The sequence below is a fragment of the Poecile atricapillus genome, chromosome 1, assembly GCF_030490865.1.
Source record: "Poecile atricapillus isolate bPoeAtr1 chromosome 1, bPoeAtr1.hap1, whole genome shotgun sequence".
Lineage (NCBI taxonomy): Eukaryota > Metazoa > Chordata > Aves > Passeriformes > Paridae > Poecile > Poecile atricapillus.
In genome coordinates this window covers 36,109,383-36,129,204 of record NC_081249.1, presented here as the reverse complement: position 1 = coordinate 36,129,204, position 19,822 = coordinate 36,109,383, and the positions used below count along the sequence as shown (strand labels likewise).

The 19,822-nt window shown below is 39.0% G+C and overlaps 1 protein-coding gene across 1 annotated transcript in view; it reads right to left on the bottom strand.

The window, feature by feature from the left end:
• The window catches only part of EFNB2 (ephrin B2), a 45,672-nt gene that overhangs the window by 23,870 nt on the left and 1,980 nt on the right, over positions 1-19,822 (bottom strand). The window lies entirely within an intron of this gene.

Below are 19,822 nucleotides of genomic sequence, written 5' to 3'. Positions count from 1 at the left end.
CGATCATTCCACTAGAATGATTTCTCTTCACAAATTCCACCATTACCGTCATTATTTTAGCTCTTTTTTCTTTGTGCTAGTAGTTAAATACATGCATGCTTTTTTTCTTTTGGGAAAACATGCTTTTGGGAAGACCTCTTAAACTGGCAGTGAGCTTTAGTATTTGCAGTGAGACATAGTATTTTGTCTTTCCCACTCATATTAATTAACAGGCAAACATGATCACTTCTTCATGGAAGAAAAATACAAATAATTATAGTATTGATTAATCCACAAAATGAAGAGTCATGCTCTCACAGGGACAAAAGCCACAGCAGCTTTGTTTGTTTCTCTCTCCATTAAGACATATTTATTTCAATTAAGGCCAAGAAGTGCATGTTTTAGAACAACAGCCAGAAACACAACCAATGTACTCAATGCACAGACCTAAAAGACTGACTTTCTTTCCCCTTTTTCCTGCCTGCCAGCATTTTCCAAAGATCTTCTTTAATGGAGAATCAGCCTGAAAAACCAAGTGAAACAATTCCTGCCTAATGAACACCCTTCTCCAAGTGCTAATACTTACACAGCACACGTAGTAAATCTAGCTTATTTACAGGCAGCCTTCCTGGAAACTTTAAATTAGAGTATCAAGGCCCATGCAGAACAAAGCTGTAGGCGTCGATGACCTCCAGCCTCTGGCTTGGCAAAAGGAGCCACCAGCTCCTTTGTACTGGTGGGGGAGAACCCACTAAATTAAAGGATGTTGCAACGCCCCAAATTTCAAATCCATCATTTACAACTGCTTGCTCCACACAATTCAAGTTTATGATCTGTGCTAATTGAGCAGGATTATTTTCACTCACAAAGCCAGTGTAAGAATTATATTTGTTATGAAGCAGCACGTAGAAGGACAAAGACACGTAATTACAGATTTAGGGAACTAGAACAATGAAATGTTATGGCAAGAAAAGCGACTGTTGATGTATAAATCACTGCGCTCTTTTGTGCTGTGCAGCGTAATTTCCAGACTGCAGAAACTGGGCTTGGCCACGGCTGTTCAAACTGAGATTGAAGTGGAGATGGGTCAAAGCTGCACCTCCTCCTCCAGTTTTCAGACATGCCAAAGGAATACAGTGACTACCACCTCCTGAAAGCTGAAATGGAAAGGGGGCAATGCATCTGCAGAGTTACCAGCCTGGTGAAGGACAACCAGATGTGTGTGTAGATATGGCACCTAGGGATGTGGTTTAGAGCTGAACACAGCAGTGCTGGACTTGATCTTACAGGTCTGTTCTAACCTAAATGATTCCATGATCCTATGACTGAGGGAGAGGCCAGTTCTGCAATGGTATGAAGAAAAGGCGGGGAGTAGGATCCCATCCAGCAAATATTCCCAAGGGAGCAGCACGTATTCTGATTTTGGCTCTCCTTGGAGATCAACTCTGACCAGGCAAAAGCAAAGGGACAGAGTTTCCAAACCAACCTGCGTCACCTGTGACTGACTTTACTGCCTTGTCTGACCACAGCCCCATTTTAACTTTGCTCTTGTGCAGCACTGCTGTATTAGGAAGATGACAATCACTCATATTCCCCCATCTGCATGCCAGGACAAAGTCTGGTCACTGTATGATCCCACTGCTGCAAATACTTCTTCTTGCCAGCAATTCTTCTTCACATAACAGGACTGTGTAATATGAAGCATGACAATTCAAATGACTAAATCTTTGCTTGTAAATTAATCAATTTAGATTCCCATATATAACAAATAGGAAATTTGTAAGGTTAGATAAATGTTCCTGTCCATCATTATCAATAATATAACCTAAAAGCTGCCCTGAGAAACAAAATACACTGATTCTAATTTTAGACTTTGCGTATATACATGAAACAGCCACAGTACATGTTCTCCATGCAAACTGAGCATAAACAGGATGGGTTGAGAGATGGTATGCCAGGCAATCCTCAGAAACAACTGCAGGAGAGAAGGCACACTTGTGAGCCTTAGTTTCAGCCAGGAATTGTCCCATAAAATGACAGAACTGTCCCTGACAGACACTTAAAACTATATTTTACAAGAGCTTTAAACCAATGCACTTGTTAGACTTTATGGCAGGGAATATTCTTGCTATGACTCTGAAGCCTGTACAGTTTTAGAACTAAACTCAGTAAATCTCCTTCCACTTGTGTGTGTGTGTGAACTTGTAGGATCTAACGCTGATGGGATTAGGGAAGAAAAAAGGCTTAAAATGCAAGGATTAATCTGAAAACTTGATTGTATTGAAATTTTTTCCACACTTTGCAGTTTTGATCATGACCTTTGCTAGGAGAGATATTTTTCCAATTTACTTTCCTTATTTTCTTACAACAACAAAGCCCAAATACGGATGGAGATAATAAAAAAGTTTCACCTCATGCATTTCAGTTCAACCACAAAACTTACAGTGGCTGATTAGTAGTAGGCATGATTATTATCCCTGCATATGTGTAATACTTTTGCTACTGTACTTTCTATAAAGACTTTAAATAAATCATTTGCTGGGTACTAAGCATTTTCTGAAGCTATTTATGAAATGTCAGGAGGATTAAGACTACTGTTTTATGATCCTACTTTTGAAGATCTTCTACTTGAAAAAACAAACAAACAAAAAACGAGCCTTGGTGGAGGTTAGAAAAACTTCAGGATTGATCCTGAGTCTTCATTTCTGCAAGTGTTGATGTTGTCTTAAGTATTCCAAAGGAGCATCAAGATTGATGAAATGTTTGCAGGATGGTGGCTATAATAATTAAGTTAATAAAATGGCTTTAAAAATCTGATCAAAATGAGCCTTCAACTAATTAAAAACCTTTTTCCCCATCAAAAGAGATATAATAAAGACGAAGCAAGGTGTTTCCAGAATCCACTGACTGATCCTGTAGAGGCTGTTACCAATCCACTGGTGGCTTGGGACAGTGACATGCTCTCAAAGTAGTCAGGATAGTGACTGCTTTCTATAAAAAGCCTTCTAGCTTTCTGCATTTCAGCTCTAAGTATGATTTACTGCAAAACTTAAATACCAACACAGGCCCCTGTACCCCAAGAGAAACTTAAGAGAAAAGCTTAGCAAGATTCCCAACTCATTTCTGTCAGCAGTCAGATACAGAGAGTCTCTTAAAGCATTTGAAAAATCCTGCTCACAATAAATAATCCTGGTGCCTGCTGTGAGAAAGCACAGAAAAGTATATTAAGTACCATATAAGCTGTACGATGAAATTCATGCACTTTCTGTCTGGCACTTTTCGATACAGATGGCATTTTTACTGTCAGCCCAAAACTGGTGTATTGTGGGCGACATTTGACATCTGTGCAAAAGCCAAAGGATGTGAATCCCTCCCACATGTCCAACTAGTCATGCAGCTCATCAAATAACAACAATTTGCAGAGTTCCCAAACCTTTTAAAAATAATTACTGTACTTGACCAAAAAGTCACATGACATACAAACAGAAACTAGGAACAGAGTCACATCGACACTTCAGTGATTTTATCTACCACACTTACTTTAAGCCTCAGCAGCAGTTCCTGGCACTAATGCAACCTTACTTGTCAAAGTCCTCAAGAAGTTAAATTTGATTGTGAAATTTTATAAAAACATAAAATGTATATTCACTTCCAATGAATTTCTTAAGAACCTACTTATTGTTTAAAGAAACTTAGCACATTCAACCATATTAAATGACAAAGGACTTTTGCTTAATGACAACCACTCAAACCTGCCTAAGCTCATAATAGCAAATTTTCAAAAAAAAAAAAGCAGAACTTAACCTGCCCACACTCTCATTCACTGAGAATATTCTGCCATTTCTTAGTACACAGAAATTCCTGAAATTGTAAAATTAGCAACAGAAAAAATTCTTAGAGATTTTGTTAATTAGTATAGAGTGATGTAATCAAGTGTTTTGTCAGGGATTTTCCAACTTGCAAAACTATACGTATGCATATATGTACACATACTACGAATATATATATATATGCACACTTAGCTTTAACTATATTCTAGTAATTATAAAATAAATATTGTTTTAGAAAGCATGTTAGTACTTGATGCAAGGCTCATATATTTAGCTGGGGAGGCAGTGCCAACTTTCTGTGCTTTAATAACTTACCCAAACTAATTGGTGTAGGCAGTTAGCTTTAAAGTAATGTCACAAAAATAATCCTAAAAATGTGAACAATCAAGACGCTTCTTAAAATGCAGCCTGAAACCTACTGTTGGGGAATCCTACCCACTTAACTTTATGAAGTTTTAACTAGGAGCCTGACTATAAAGTTATTAATTGAAAAGTTTTATTAAGGAAATATTATGAATGCTAGTAACACAGTATGTTAGTCCGTTACTTGTAAAACTGCAAACTGAAGCAGGATACAGAACTACATTCCATGTACAAGTCCTGTCTAAAAAGAATGGTTATTAAATAACATATGTATTAATCATCTGAATTTTGAGAAAATAACAACATTCATATTTCAAGTATCACTTTGTCCACGGGAGAAATACTTAAGCAAGGCAAACGTCCTACCAGCTTGATGCAAAGCAAATATAAGTTTCAGGAAAAGGCTAGTGATTTCAGCGAAGTAGCAGAAAATCAGTTTCCTGATTCCCAAAAACACCGCACTGCATAAAATCCAAAAACACATACCAGAGCTCTCTGCAAAAGCTCTACACAAAACTTTCACATTCATTTTTGTCATATTCAATACCATGTACAAAAATATGCCATGTGTATATAAGGTATACACCCAGTATACAAAAAAGTGCTTTTTGTGCAGAAGCAGTGATTTTACAGGACTCATCTCACTCCAGTTTAAATAGATTAAGTGAACACCATTTCAATGAGAACAGGATCAGTAACTGCTGTAGACAGACAGAAAAACAAGCTTCATCAAAAAAAGATTAATGTGGAGTCTGTCTCTAAATGGGTACATAATCTTATGAGGAAAAAAGGCACTACACTTACATAAAATCTTTGCAAGAAAAAATACCATAGTGTGACACAGCAAGATGACAGACTGGCTTTATACATAGACTAGCAAAAGAAACTTAGAGAGGAAAAAAAAAGTATAGCATTTCATACTATTAAAATTCTTTTAAATGAGTTTTGGGAGATACTTTTCTTTACCAGTGCAGTCTTATTAAATCATTTTAATAATACAGGAAAGTTTTACACAACATGCTAAACAGGGATGTTTTCGAATTTAAATAAAATTTAAGAAGTTTAATCTGCTAACCTTTATTTATATGTAACATTTTTCCACACAATAAATGAAACAATTTATGTAAGGAATGGTTACTAGCATTAATGGGACTTGCAGGCTAGAAACTAAATGGAATTCAAACAAATAAATAAACAAATATATTCATGCTCATCCCTTAAGATCTTTAATGGCAAGTATGACAGTATACAAAGTCAAATTATAAATTATTATAACACAACTTGGTAAAGCAGCAAGTCCTGTATTTCTCACTTCTACTGTAAGGGAAAAAACTATGTTCAGGCTCCCCTGAAATAAACCTGCAGTAAGTTCATAAGTGCTTTGAAGCAGTCCCCTGAAACCATAGCTGATCTCCATCCTAGAATTTGGGGTACCTCATTCTCCTCACTCTTCCTCAACTCTGAAGGAGCCTATCTTCTGTCAGACTGCCTGGAGCAAACATTTGTACTGCACTGAAAAAGGGGATGGTAAAAGTTTGATGTTGTTCTAATCACAACGCTGGACACAACAATGTCAGTGATGCCACCATTTCATGTGCTGCAAATAGCCATGCAAATGGAACTGTTCTTGGTGCCTTTTCCTGGATCTGTTCTTACTGACATTGGTTTCAAGATTTCCACTGACTTCAGTAGGGCAAAACAATGCACTATGTTTGCAACTGAAAACTTAATAACATACACAAGAATAATTCTGTAGCATTATTACATTTTCTCAACATTTTTAGTGGACAGGGAATTAGGAATACGGATGAAATTTTAGCCATTTCATTCATCCATTCACTGCACTACCTTTAGCTAGAGGAAAGCATTTAAAACGCATCAAAAGATTTCTAGTATGTGTAAACCAAGGCTTAGAGTGCATATGCTTCTCCCTAAAGGAAATATTATTTTGCATGGACCTGCTGGATTTGACAGTCAAATTCTACCATCACATCACAGTTCTAAAAGCACAGAGCTTCTACTGTACAGAGACACCCACAGACATTATTTGTCTCCAAACACATCAGAAAATGCCCTAGCTGGTCTCCTCGAAAGGTCTGTCATGAGCTTCCTTCAACAAATAACTCTTACGACTAGTGTTGTTGCAGAAATACAGACACTTTTTCATTCCACTCAGCTTAGAATCATCACAAGTCTAAAGGTCCCTTGCACTTGAGAGAGCACAAACCCTACAGCCAAGATGTGATATTTGGCAAAACCATACTCCTTCCACCCTTCACGTTTGCAGAAGGTCACCTGCAACTCAGCACACACCAAGCATGTCTTATTGGAGACACTCAAAGAGAAAATCTGTTTCTTTTAAGAGAAAATCTTAAAAGCTGTGATGTACAAGGTTACAGATGTGATCTCGTTCTTCACACAAAGTACGCCAGAATGCCGCAGTCTCCCCTTCAAGGCTACCCCAATCCTGGGTTCCACAGAGGAAGGTCACTTTGCAGTCCCTCTCCAGGGAATCACATCGTCTCAGGTTGGGATCATAGCATCCTGGAGTGACCACAAACCATGGGCACCGAGAGCTCTTTTCCCAGCCCACCGTGAGCAGCCAAGGCAGCATCCTGCCTTCAGCCGCCTGGTGTGCAGCTGCCATAAGGGTTTTGCTGCTTGGGCCGCGTATCTGTTTCAAGGGGATGTCATCTCTGCCTGCGAGAGTTCGTTCAGTTTTGCTGGAAAGTTGCCCTTTCCCTTGTTGCTTTGGCTCTCACTCGCAGAAAAAAGCAAAAAACCCACTTATGTAACTAATACCTTCAAACCAACTTGTGTTTTACCCCTCCACCCCCATTAAATCCAGAGTGCAAAAATGAATGGTTGTTTTTCCCCATGCAAAAGTCAGTCATGTTTTTCCCTGCCTTAAAAAACTTCTGAGAGCAAATACTTTTCTGTCATTTCCTAAGCAATGGGGTTTTTGCACAAGAACGTGAAACCTGGCTCAGAACATTTACCACAAGGGTAAGGCCTGAAATGTTGAAAATACATAAGATCCAATCTTTTACTAAATCTAAGGATTTTTTTCAAAAATATATAGATTTTATACTCCGTTTTCATACATGACCTCCACATAAGGTACTATTAATAGCAATTAACTTTTTGTATTATATTCAGAAAGCCATTACTGCTCTGCTTAAAGTACTTAAAGCACTAGAGAATTCTGATCCATTTACTAAATCAATTCCTGTTACCACAAAAGAACCACTAATGTGCTTCACGACAGTCTTTTAAGTAAGGAGAAAAAAAAAAAAAAAAAAAAAAGGATGAGTATGACCAATGTTCTATTTTAAAGTGTATTATATTAACATTTCATCAGCATTTACAGAAATATGAACCTCACAACAGTGCTGGACTTAGTCAGCTTCAGCAAATGGAATCATTGCTCACTTGCTCTCATGCACAAGCATGGAAACACACAGGGCACATTCTCCTTTTTACTTAATTTAATTTCAGCAGAAATGTGCTTTCTGTGTAGAGTTTAAAACCTGCAAGTGGCTGCAGTGGAAAGTAGCAGCCAGTCTGTATAAATAGCTTACTCTGAGAAATTCCTGAAGGAAAAAACACTCAGTAGGTGCATTGTAATTAGTTGCTCTTTCTAGTTACCTCTTGACAAATGATGCATGCGGGTCTGGATGAGAGCCCAACTCTTGACCCATGCCACCACTACACACTTTAGTACTTCAAGCAGAAACCCCTAGCCTCAGCATTCTTTTCATTTTGCTTTTTCCAGAAACGTGGTGCTAAGTAATGCACAACATGAGAATCAGAGATGATAAGCAAAGTTGGAATTCTTTCAGAAGTGCTTCATATAGCTACTTCCTAAATATATCTGAGGAAAGTTTCCTGCCTTTGATTCCTTCCAAATATGTAGCATGTTTCAGGGTTCTATTCAAGGACAGAAGTACATAGAAATACACAGGACAAACATTACTTCCACAACACTTAATGATACACTTTGACAACATTTTTAAGCCTTTCAAACAGAAGATATTCTTATGATCATTACTTTAATACGGGCGATTATAAGCCTATTGAGAAATGCAACTTTTGCCACAAAAAGTACCCATAAAAATAAACATTTTTTTTGGATAGCACTTTACTGCCCCCTTTTGCACTTTAACATTAGAACATGTTTCAGTGTGAACATACATCTGAGGAACAGTGTGAAGATATGGGGTAAAATGACAGGGCATCGTGTTTAGTCACTAATACACTATCAGGCAGTGCTTTAGGGACATCTTCCACTTGCCTACACACTGCAAACAAATGAAACATCTAGCTTTCATTGTCCTTAATCTTCTACGGAAAAGATCAGCAATGGATGGTTTAAATTGCTGTCTTCCATTGCAATCTGAATGTTTATGGGCAACAGGGAAAGAGGGGGATATTGCTCATTAACACTAGTTGTCCCTAGCACAATTTTCTAAAGCAAAGCTCATCTGCAACTTGAATTCAGTTTATTCATCAGGATGACAAAGGGCTTTCCAGTCTGAGGCCATGCATATGTTAGCAATGCCTGACCTAAAAGGATGGGTGTATCCTTCAGAACAAAACTTCACAAACTGGCAGGCAAGAATATTTTCATGAAAGGTGAAGACAAGAAGCCTAGACATTCAAATACCCTGCAAGCCTACAGGCATAAACCTGTTCTGCAACTCCACACTACAATTACAGTCAGTGCAGAATCGATGTATGTCTGTGTGTGTTCACATAGATCTGCACAAGGTAATAAATCTATAGTCTAGTGGCCAATTATTTACAAAATACTAATTCATTATGACAGAGCCAGAGGGGGACCCATCCTGTACCAACCCTCAGCTTCCATTTGACAAAGTCCATGTGGTGCTGTGTACACTTATATTTAAACTTAATCCATTTTCCTCTGTCATCCTACAATTACAATACAAGTCACAATAATATTAAATTTCAGTGCCTACAGCATTGCACAATTGAACCATTACTGTAATGAAAACTGACTCCCTTTGATATTAACACTGGTGTTTTCTCTCATTTGCTAGCCATGAAATACAGGAAGAGACCAATGTTGTTTTAATTAAAGAATTGTTGTTCAAAATATGCTACTGGGAATATTAAAGTAGTTCTTTGCTCTCATGGCAAAGATAATCAGGTATTTATATGGTTTGAATTTTGGGAAAAAAATAAAAAAGAAAGTAAAATAAAAAAAATCTGTGCCATGAATTCAGCATAACACAAAACCATTGCTCTACTTGACTTGTGCTCACAGAGGCAGGGTGTGCCAAACCCGAGAGATGGCACTTTATTGAAAAGATGCAGAGCAGTAGTTAGCATGGAACAGAAAGTCAAACCAAACCATGTGTGTTTCTTACACAAGTCACTAAAGCCTTTGCTTTTAGAAAGCTAACAGAGAGCAGCTGGCATTTGCCAAAGAACTACTTTTTGAAAAGTGCAAACCAGATTGTTCTATCGCTGCGCTATTCTCTACCATTCCTGTTAGAAAAACAAATGTCTTATGTCAGCCACAATATAAGGATGCCAACCAATTTGCAGTCTTCCTTCTCTTAACTACAGTTTGCTCACACCTGTACAGTCTTGTTTCAAGACATGCTCCAAGCAAAGTCTATAAAAGAGGGCGGGGACTGTCTTGTTAGTTGATGAGACATTAATAATCGGTGATTGCATCTCCAATGCAAAGACAAAATTTCATCTACTTTGCAGTTGTTAGAAAATGTATTATTGCATACCATTTGCCTGAATAAGTAAACACTGGAAGTAGAACAAATTGTTAACTCACAACTTTCAGGAAAAGTTATGCCAAATCAGTAACAGAATTATATAAACAAACAAACCTATTCTGGAAAATCATTTTTATGCCAAGGAGAAAATTACCTAGAGCAAAAATCCAAATGGGAGAGCTATAATCAGTCTACACTTGCTTCTTACATTAAACCAAAGATTCAGCCACTTGCAAGCACAAAGATCCTATGTTCATGTCACGAAGTACCAACTTTTCCAAGGTTTGACTGATGTGGAGAAGAACAAAACCAGGTGGCCACAGCCATTACTTCAAGGCAGTAATAATATTTGACCTAAGAAGAGACAGATTTTGACCCACTACAATGTCTGAGCCTCTGAAATGAAGCTAAACTGACACTACAGTAGTTAAAAAAATTCTGTAAACATCCAAAATGTGCACTTGACACAACTGACATCCCTGCCCCAGATGGAGGAGTCCACTGGAGGGGTTCAGCAGAAAGCCAGGGATAACCAGAGATCCAGCCACTCAGTTTTAACCCATTGCCCTGCACTCCTGAGACACTGACATTTGGTTCAGCCTCTACTGCAGGGAGGCAGCCAGTGGCACACCTCACAAACCAGGCCCTCTCTTGCAGGAGGAAACCTGGGCTCTTGCGTGATCAGTGATCAGTTGTAGTGGAAATGTGCTGCTGGCATTACACCAAACAGTGAGCTAAAAAAAAAGCACAGGAAACTCAGTTGAAGCAGAGCTACCTGTGCAACCAGACTCCAGAGGCACAGCTGATAGACTCGCTCGAGCTCCCAGGTGGCACAAGTGACACACTAACTACTGGCAGGCTATACATCCCTATCCAAAAGCAGACAGGGATGTAGCTTCTGACATCATTTTCTGTTTTAAAAAAAGGCAACGAAGCTCTGGAGAGATCTGTATTTGTCCAACCCCAAAAAACCTCTTCACACTGGCCTTGTTTCAAGACAGCTCATGCTTAATTTGTCCTGCTTCAGCAAAAATGTTCAGCATTCAGCACATGCTCAACATGAGCTTCTCTGAATAAGGACAGTTTCCCAAGTCAGGCTGTAGGAGCACAGTGCAGTCCCGCTTGCCTTAGTGTCACACACTGATCCACAGAACGGAAGACTACAATACACTATAAATCTAAGATCTGGCTTTTGGTTTTCTTCAAACAGTGCCTGAAAACTCTGTGATACAAAGAATGATTAACACCAAAAACCACCTTTTAAATACTTTTTTCAGGCATTGAAGTAATCTGTCCGCCAATGTGACCTTCCCTATTCAGCTCATCTATATAGCTCAGAAATACCCTGGAAACAGAAACCCACCAAAAACCCAGGTAAAGTGTTGGCAAGTGATTAAAAAAGTGGTAAAAAAGAAGGTAAAGTGTTGTGCAGTGATTAAGCTAGACTGTTTCTGAACAAAACTGAAATTAATTAAACATGAAGAAAGCAACTGAAGTGTGGACAGAGAATGCTGTGGGACTGCAAATCCTTAAAAGGAGTCAAGATGTTCCCAACTCCAAATTTACACTTTCATCCAGTCAGGTATAGAAACCAACTGCTGCTGAGGCAGTAGGTAAGCAGATGGTAAGCACCAAGCAAAAATGAAACTGTGAAACGATGCACCACTGACGAGGAGTCAGAAGAAGCGCAGTTATGTGTGCTCCCACCAGTGCTGGCTGCATAGGTTCCTTAAACAAACTGCTTCAAACTTGCAGAACATCAAAAGCCAGATGGGTCTTCCTGAATGAATCCGCAGGCAAGGAGCCAGGATTCCCGTTTGCTGCAGAAATAGGCCTGGACTTGATTTGAGTCTTCTTAGCTCTGACAGGCTGGAGTCTGGCAGAACTCCCAATCCAAAATAAAACAGCATTCAAGTGAGACTGGGCTTTAATTAACAATAATAATAATAATAATGGTAATAAAGTTTCAAATCACTCTTATTAGCTTTAAAATGCATTTGTCTTTACAGTGAAATGTTCACCTTCCCCACTGCTGTTCACTCTGGTTTGGGTATATAAATAAATGTCCTATTCAAACAAAAGCAAAGAAAACAGTGAGAAGCAATTTGCAGCATCACAAATTTTTCAGCCTAACATAATTTCACCATCTAACCTATCCTGCTGTGTAAAACAAGCCAAATAATTTCTTGCTTTCTGTTGACACATGTAAAACTTGACTTTAAGCTCTGATCCTACCAAATAAAGTTTTGTAAATCCTATTTTAGCCACCACCCATGAAACATTTTAAAAGAACACTACAGGTAGGAAACCCATCTTATAGTTACATATATGTCATACATAAGGAATGATTCACCTAGCAACACAATCCTCTACCAACCTTTATCTTTTTTGGCTTGGAACTTATGTTTAAAACCAGAAGAAAGCATAGACTATTACATCAAAGTTTAAATCAGCTGCATTATAATTATCATGCTGATACCTCAATAAACACTGGGTGTTGGCTGGCCAGGATTGCCAAAAAAGATAGAGGTCCTGCCCTTATTTGCTGTCTTTGACAATGTATATAATCACATCAAAGGAAAGTTCTCTGCACCACAGCCAACAGAATAATCTATATGTTCTCTTTCCTAGAGTAAAACGATAGATTTTCTTTTCATAACAAGAAAATTTAAATTTTGCCTATAATGAAAAATAATTATAATGTGAAGTCCTTTCAGGCTTGCAGGACTGGCAGTACCCACTGAAATCACTGGAGGTATTTTCATGAAGTTGAACAAGAGCTAGATAGGCTAAGATTAAACCTGAATTTACAAGGAAAAATATGGTAACAACAAAAAACCCCAACTAATAATAATAAACAGAAAATTCACAATGACACTGAAGACACTTGAAGTTTAGGAAATTTCTGTCTGCATGTTTTATCTTTTGGGGTCTTAAGACCTATCTGGAAGTGGAGGAGCAATGCAAAACTGTTTTTTGTTCTGCCATTTTGTTTTCATGGCTTCCAAAAACATAGTGAGCTCAATGTACATATTTTCTCAAAGCGTGTCCACTCTTCAGTCCTGGATTTTTTTTCCCCCCGTTTAGGAATCGGGATTGAAAACTGCAAAATCTCTGTTTTAAGTACACCTACGAGTTTCTATCAGTGAAAACTCCTTAAAGTCAGGGGAACCATGAGGGGAAAGACTCTGGATGCAGGGAGAGCTGGGGTCCACTGTCCAGGATGCTCTCCATAGATGATTCCCCCTTTCTCCCTGTGCCCTGCCAAACCTGTCCAGCCTTATCTGGGACATTTCTGAAATGTGACATGACAGGCAGGTTCGAAAGCTAAACGTTGGATAATGGTGGGCAAACAAAGGACATCAGTTTTTGCATTATTTCTTTAATTACTTTAACCCTTGTTCGAACAGAAAGCATAAGGCCAGAGTAATTCAGCTTCTCCCTTTGTCATTTGCCTGCCATAAATATGCACCAGTCTGCATTTGAAAAGCTGAAGGAGGCTGCAAGCTTGCTGGACATTTATCATGCTCTGTTCCCTGTTAACAAGCAAATACTTTAGTTGAATGGCCCATTAGCAATCATTGTCAAATGCAGAATGCAAGGTGCTTGAATGTGACCGGCCTGTAAATTAGATGAGGTTGCCCCTGTGCTTTGGAGAATTTCAGCAAATGAATTGGATCTTTTGGTATAGATTTGTGAAGGTTAAGTTTCAAGACAGGAAACCCGTCTGAGCACTTCAGGTCCTGTATATTCTGCCAATCCGTCCAGCTCCCATATGCACTTGTTTATTTTTCATTTGTTAAATCACATCAGCATCAACAGCTTGACAGTTTGGGGTCTGGAGTTCCCTTTTCAGTCAGATTTGTGAAGATTTCCTGCATACTATGGGAGAGGGTAAGAATGATAAATTCAGGCATGTAATTAACATCTTTATATTAAAAAAACCTGGAATAATCAAACGAAAAAAAAAAAAACCAAAAACCAATGCACTTTAAAAGTGTCCGAGGCACTGCCAAACAAACAGCATGAATTCCATTTTGCCGAGCTCATCCCAGGCTCATTCCCAGTCAAGAAAGACACAACTGTTATTGTAGGCTTCGGTGTTTTTTCCTCTTGTGTCTAGACTGCGATTAACAAATGCAGAGTACTTTCTTCTCCCCCCTTCGCAGACAAATGAACAAGCAATAAAGTAGATATTTCTCATTTGAATCGTACCTCTGATTTGCAATGTAATGCTGACTTTAAGTTGTGGGCGTTCAGGGTTGTCAGTTGGGTAGAAAAACGAGTATTAACTATTTAAAGGCTATTTAAGAGAAAAAGCAAGAAAAAACACATCCAAGTAGCTGTACTAGGAGAGGTATTTTACTACCTCTACAGCTGCAGATCACTTAAAATAAATGATGAAGCAATAGCTCTATTGTCTGCCGGCTAAACTCAAGGGGCTGACATCAAACTCATCCCAGTGATGGTAAATTGGCCGGGGAGGAGGGGAATGGGGGGAGGCAGATGCTTATCTCATTCATTTCTAGATTTCAGCCAGCCTTTCGGAAATAAACACCACCTAGAGACTGAGCCAGAGACATTAGGTTATCTGCAGCTTGACTGGTAAATAGGAGAAGATGCTGGTTTGTTTGTGGTTGTTCGGGTTTTGGTTTTTTTAATTGGTTTTTTTTTTTTCTTTTATATTTTTGAAGGATGGGAAACACAAGAGATGCTGAAGTATCACCTGGTCTAGGCACAGACAATGCAGCATGTTTATCTTTGCTGCTCCCATGGAGTGTGAGATGGAGACCACAAACTAAAACACAGCTGAAATCAAAAGCTCTCTGTTTTCCTTCCAGATAACTCCAGTACTACCTCTCTCCCCTCTGTTCTCTGTGCCTTGCCAGCATGCTCCTGCCCGAAGCCCAAATAGATTAAGGCAACAAATCCCAAGTGCAGCCAATTCTTCAGAAAGGCTGCTGCTAGGGCAGGAGTTAAAAAGGAGAATCTTCCACACCTCACAATTGCAGCCATCTCGAGTTTTAATCGGCCCCCATCTCGGCAAAAAGCAGTAAATGAAATCTATCTTTACCATATTATACACCACCAATGAGCAAGAACTGAGCAGCTTTTCTTCACGGCTCCAACCACCCCAAGCCACAAGTAGGCCTTTCATAGTTCCTAATCCCGGCCCCCAAGTTTTGTGCGGTTCTCACATAATACCTTACAGCCCGGAGCAAGGCCCTTCGTTTATAACACCCCTTTCAGAGACGTGTCATTTCTAACATCAAGCTAATCTATATGTTGCCATGGCATCACCCTTTATCTGCCTTTACATCTTATGAACTGCATGGATTTACCACATTATTTTTATCTGAAAGACAGAAAATGGTGGTTTTATTGCCATACAATCAGATTACTGCTGCTAGTTTCTCTATGCCTTTTTACCATACTTCAATCAAAAGGGATCAGTTTCTTTATACTCTGCCCTTGATTTACATTACATCTGTAAAGACCTAGTCTGGGTTGTAATCCCCTTATTAACTATGACCAGGGTTGATTTGCCTAAAAATAAAAGCAAATTGTGTCAGACCTTTTCACTTTGTTTTTGATTCGGAACTACAAAATGGATTACTAAAGAAATCTTCAGAGTTCACACGGCTGGTATAGTACTGAATTTAAAATGAGAATTAAACAAGTTAAACATGGGAGCTGTGTCAACGGTTTACATTTTCCATCATGGGAGAAAGGCTGAACTGCATTTGTCTTTGTGTTCTCTGGCTTTAAGAAGACAATGAAGCCACAGGAGTTTTTTACAAGCTCTTCTAACACTGTCCATTTGCCATCCTCCCTTCCTCTGCTTTTTCATGCAACTCCCCCACAAACTCTTCTCCCTTGCTGCTCCCTTCCCCACCCCCCAAAAAAACTTCCCCTCCTTCAAGACAACACTGTGCTAGTTAAAAGTCTACATACTGTGGCACTTAGTATTTTAATCAAAATATTTCAAGCAGTTTAACATTCCTATGTAAGTTTCCACAACGCCTCACAAAGAATGAGCTCATAAGCAAATCCATGTAGATGTATGATAAATGACCAGAAAAACAGGTTTCTTTATGTCAGCAGCCAAGGCAGACAGACATTAGGCACACATGAATAACATTTTAATCACTATTTTTTTTCCTCAGAAGAACACTTTCTTCTCATTTGCAACAAGCAGTTTCAAGTCGTGCAGGTTTGCAGGATGCATGAAGACCAGATCATAGAGGAAAAAAAGGTCCCCAAAGGAGGCCTGCCTGTGGCTGCTGCGCAGGGCTGAAAGGCCTGTCCTTGCCAGCGTGTCGGAACAGTCACCTCAGCTCCTCTGCTCCCGATTTCCCATGCCAGGAACCTTGGCCGAATTTGAGAGGATCCAGAGTATCACACCTCAAGCAATGTGATCTCCTTACAATAAAACAGGGAAGAGGAAAAAAAAAAAGGGAAGAAAAAAAATGGAGAGGAAGGCATTCTCATGTGTGGGAAGAGGGAGAACTTAAGTGATTTTAGCATGACTTTTAGTCACTGCCTTTCTAAAGGCAATTACTTCATTAAACAAAGTGAAATAACGTAGCACAGCTTACAGATAACATGCTTTAAGATAATTACTATAAATAATATAGCAGTTATATTCTACATATAAAAGGCTGGGGAAAGTAACCAGCTCAAGAAATCGGCCTCCAGTTTATTCTGAATTCATTTTGCTAATTCACTTGTGCTTTGGAGACTTGGCTACAAATGAACTATCAAATGGACTGACTGGAAGCCACCACTCGCTCCATCTATTAACACGCCAAGTGTCAACAGCTATGTTTTGGGTACAATTTAGGAGCGTGTGTTTAAACCATCTTAACCTTCCACTCCTGTTTCTTCAGCTTGAAGCTGTAATTGCTTAGGTTAGAAAGTGTAGTCCCACAGCACAGGACTCCCAAATAAATTCTTGTCTAGCTGAGAGCCTCCCAAACATGTTGTAAGATAGCGTTTTAGCAAGCTCTTTGTGCTCTGGCTGGCTTGCCTGTCCTGCGAAACAAGGGCTGTCCATTACCTACAGTTTATCATCCTGACAAAATGTGAGGAATGTGGATGTGAAAGCACTAACAATTCCACCCCTGGTGCTTTCTCCTTTTTTTCCCCTCTGTATTAAAACTGACAAGATTAACCCAAATGCAAACTGCAGAGCATAGTTCAAGGGGCTATTCAATCGGTAGTGAATGTGCATTTGTTTACCTACAAAAATAAGAATTTCAGATACAATGAGAAGCAGACTAGTCTATATGCTACTGAATAGAACATTTAACAGTGTCATCAATTGTAGTTTATTTTATCAGTTTCTGACATGTTAGCATTCATTCAGAGGCAGGCTGTGAACTATCCCATATATAACTGGTTATCAGAGGGAGAGAAAAACAGCTATATAATCTAACTTAATCAGTGTCAAAGGCACCACTTATGAAGATAACCTTGCACATGTCACTAAGGAGAACCGCCTTGCTCTCCAGCCTATAGCACACAGGGAAATAGCGACATTTAGATGTAAGCAATGCTTTTTTGAATGAAATTTCTCTACTGCTTCATTAAAAAGCTCCCCCATAACATTACGTGTGGTCCTGGGTGTCAAAGGCAGTGCTGGGCCCTTGTGAGGTGAAACTGAGGTAATCCATGCTATCTGCATACATTGTTTGTATTGGCAGAAACAACACAGGCAGAAAGTTTCCCATTTAAAAGGTGTCAACAGGAGTTAAATCTAGAGTATTTTTTCCTCTGTGTTTTCAAGATCAGGTAATCTGAAGTTCTTCAGATGGTAAGTCTATAAAGTCTACCAAGACCATCTACAACAACGTTTAACCTCCCAAGCAATAAAGTCGCAGGTATAATTATTTTATGGAGGTCACTTCGATCTCATGATTTGGTCAAGGCAATAAAGCAGATCTCTAAAAAAGTAAGGGGGGAACAGGGAGGGGTGCTCTGTGTTCAAATAGCTACCGCATGCTCTCCATCCCAGCCACCTGCTAGAAATTATAACCCCTAGACTTCAGTGCAAAACCAATTTAGTTTATACATTCACCTTAACCTAAAATTTATTATTTCATACTTTATATTAACCTAACAACTTCTCCCATTTTAATTGCCTACCTGTTCAGCAGATTTATGTCTTGAGACTTTCAATAGAGTTAAATGCACAGCTTCCCCGAATAAATTAACGAGCAGCAAAGATAGTTATTATTTCAAACCTAGAAAGGAGCTTTATTATTATACCATGCCAAGATCTATTCAACAGCTTTACTTCCCAAGCTAACATTCAGCTTGAATCCAGAGTGAAGACAATCTTATCTAAGTAGAAATTATTCAGGATCCTTCAGGCAAACAAGTGTGAGAAGAATTAGTGAGAAATGCTGCTCCGAGAAGTAGAGCCTCACCAGCAGCAGTATCAGGAATGCATTTGCAAGCCTCCTCAAACTCCAGGCCTCCAAGAGGCCTATAAATCACTAGCCCCAGCAATTGAAAAGACTAATTTTCATAGTGTACTTCTTCACTGTGGTGATTAAGCCTCAATGAATCACTCAAGAAAATTCAATTACATCAGCAACACAACCTATTTTTAAGTGTGCATTTAAGTTGAAAAAGCAATTAGATATTATCATTAGATCTACCATTAACAACATTCAAACCTTTTTTGTAATCAAACAGTTTAGAATTAACTAAATGGAAACACAAATCGTGTTTGACAAAGGAAGCATATCCCCAGGCTCTGTGAGATGGGCTGAATTCAGCTGCTCGGATGCTTTCGTTTCACTGATGGCTAATAAAAGCGATCAAGGTAAGTTAAAAAAAAAAAAAAAAAAAAGCGAAAGCAGGTTGGGGCTGGCAGAGGAGAGCCCCGAGCAGCCGGCTCTTCTGCTTTGGAATAGTGACCTCTGTAGGCATAAACCCAGCGAGGGCTGGGATGCAAAAGCATTCCCCTTCCTCCTAGGCCGACTCAAGGCTGTTTTCCACCAGCACAGCAGGCCCACTCCTGCAATGCAACCCCGGCTCCCAGCCTTTGCCTTTCGAGACTCTAAACAGCCTTATAAAGCCCGCTTTACAACCGGCCAGGCCGCTTCACCCTCTGATGTGTTGCCGTGCCTTTCTTAAGCCAAAGAAAGGCTTTAGATATGCAGCATCATGGAATTGCTGAGCCAGTGACTGGGGGTAAATTTTAACAGGCTTCCCACCTGGTGCATATACAAAATAAGCATTTGTCAATCAATATTACAAATAAAGACTCTGAATTGAGCAGTCCTCTGCGATTCTGCAGGATTGTTTTTTTTAGTTCTTTTTCGTTAATATCAGGAAACTTCTCGGTAAAGATAAACAGAGCAAGGATTAAAAAATAATACAGGCAGAAATCTATAGTGATTTTTTCTTTTAATGAAAGCAACAGTAGATGATGACTTTAAGGAAAGGCTGCTTGGTAAACTTGAGCTGCTACTCCTAATTCTAACTTTGAAATCTTTACCAAACTCCTAGAGATCCTACCACCTGCGCAGGATTAATCCCTGATCCAGGAAATACTCCATTCATACTTGTCTCATCACCACCTAACATTTCCTCTACATTTCCCCCGGGAAAACAAGACATGTACTTACGGGAGTTAATGGGAAGCGCTAAATTTAATTAACACATTGCATATGATTTAATTTTAAATATATATAACTTTAGTTCCAGCATGCATATAAAAAAACTTAACCTATTTCTGCTTTAAAATTTCTTTAACTCATTACAGTCTACTTCCTGTTTCTTAATTTTTTGTTCTCCAAACTAGTGATTCTAATCACAAAAGTTCAGAGGCTCTTACAAGTGAACAAAGCCAACTTCCATTTTGTATGTCAAAAAATC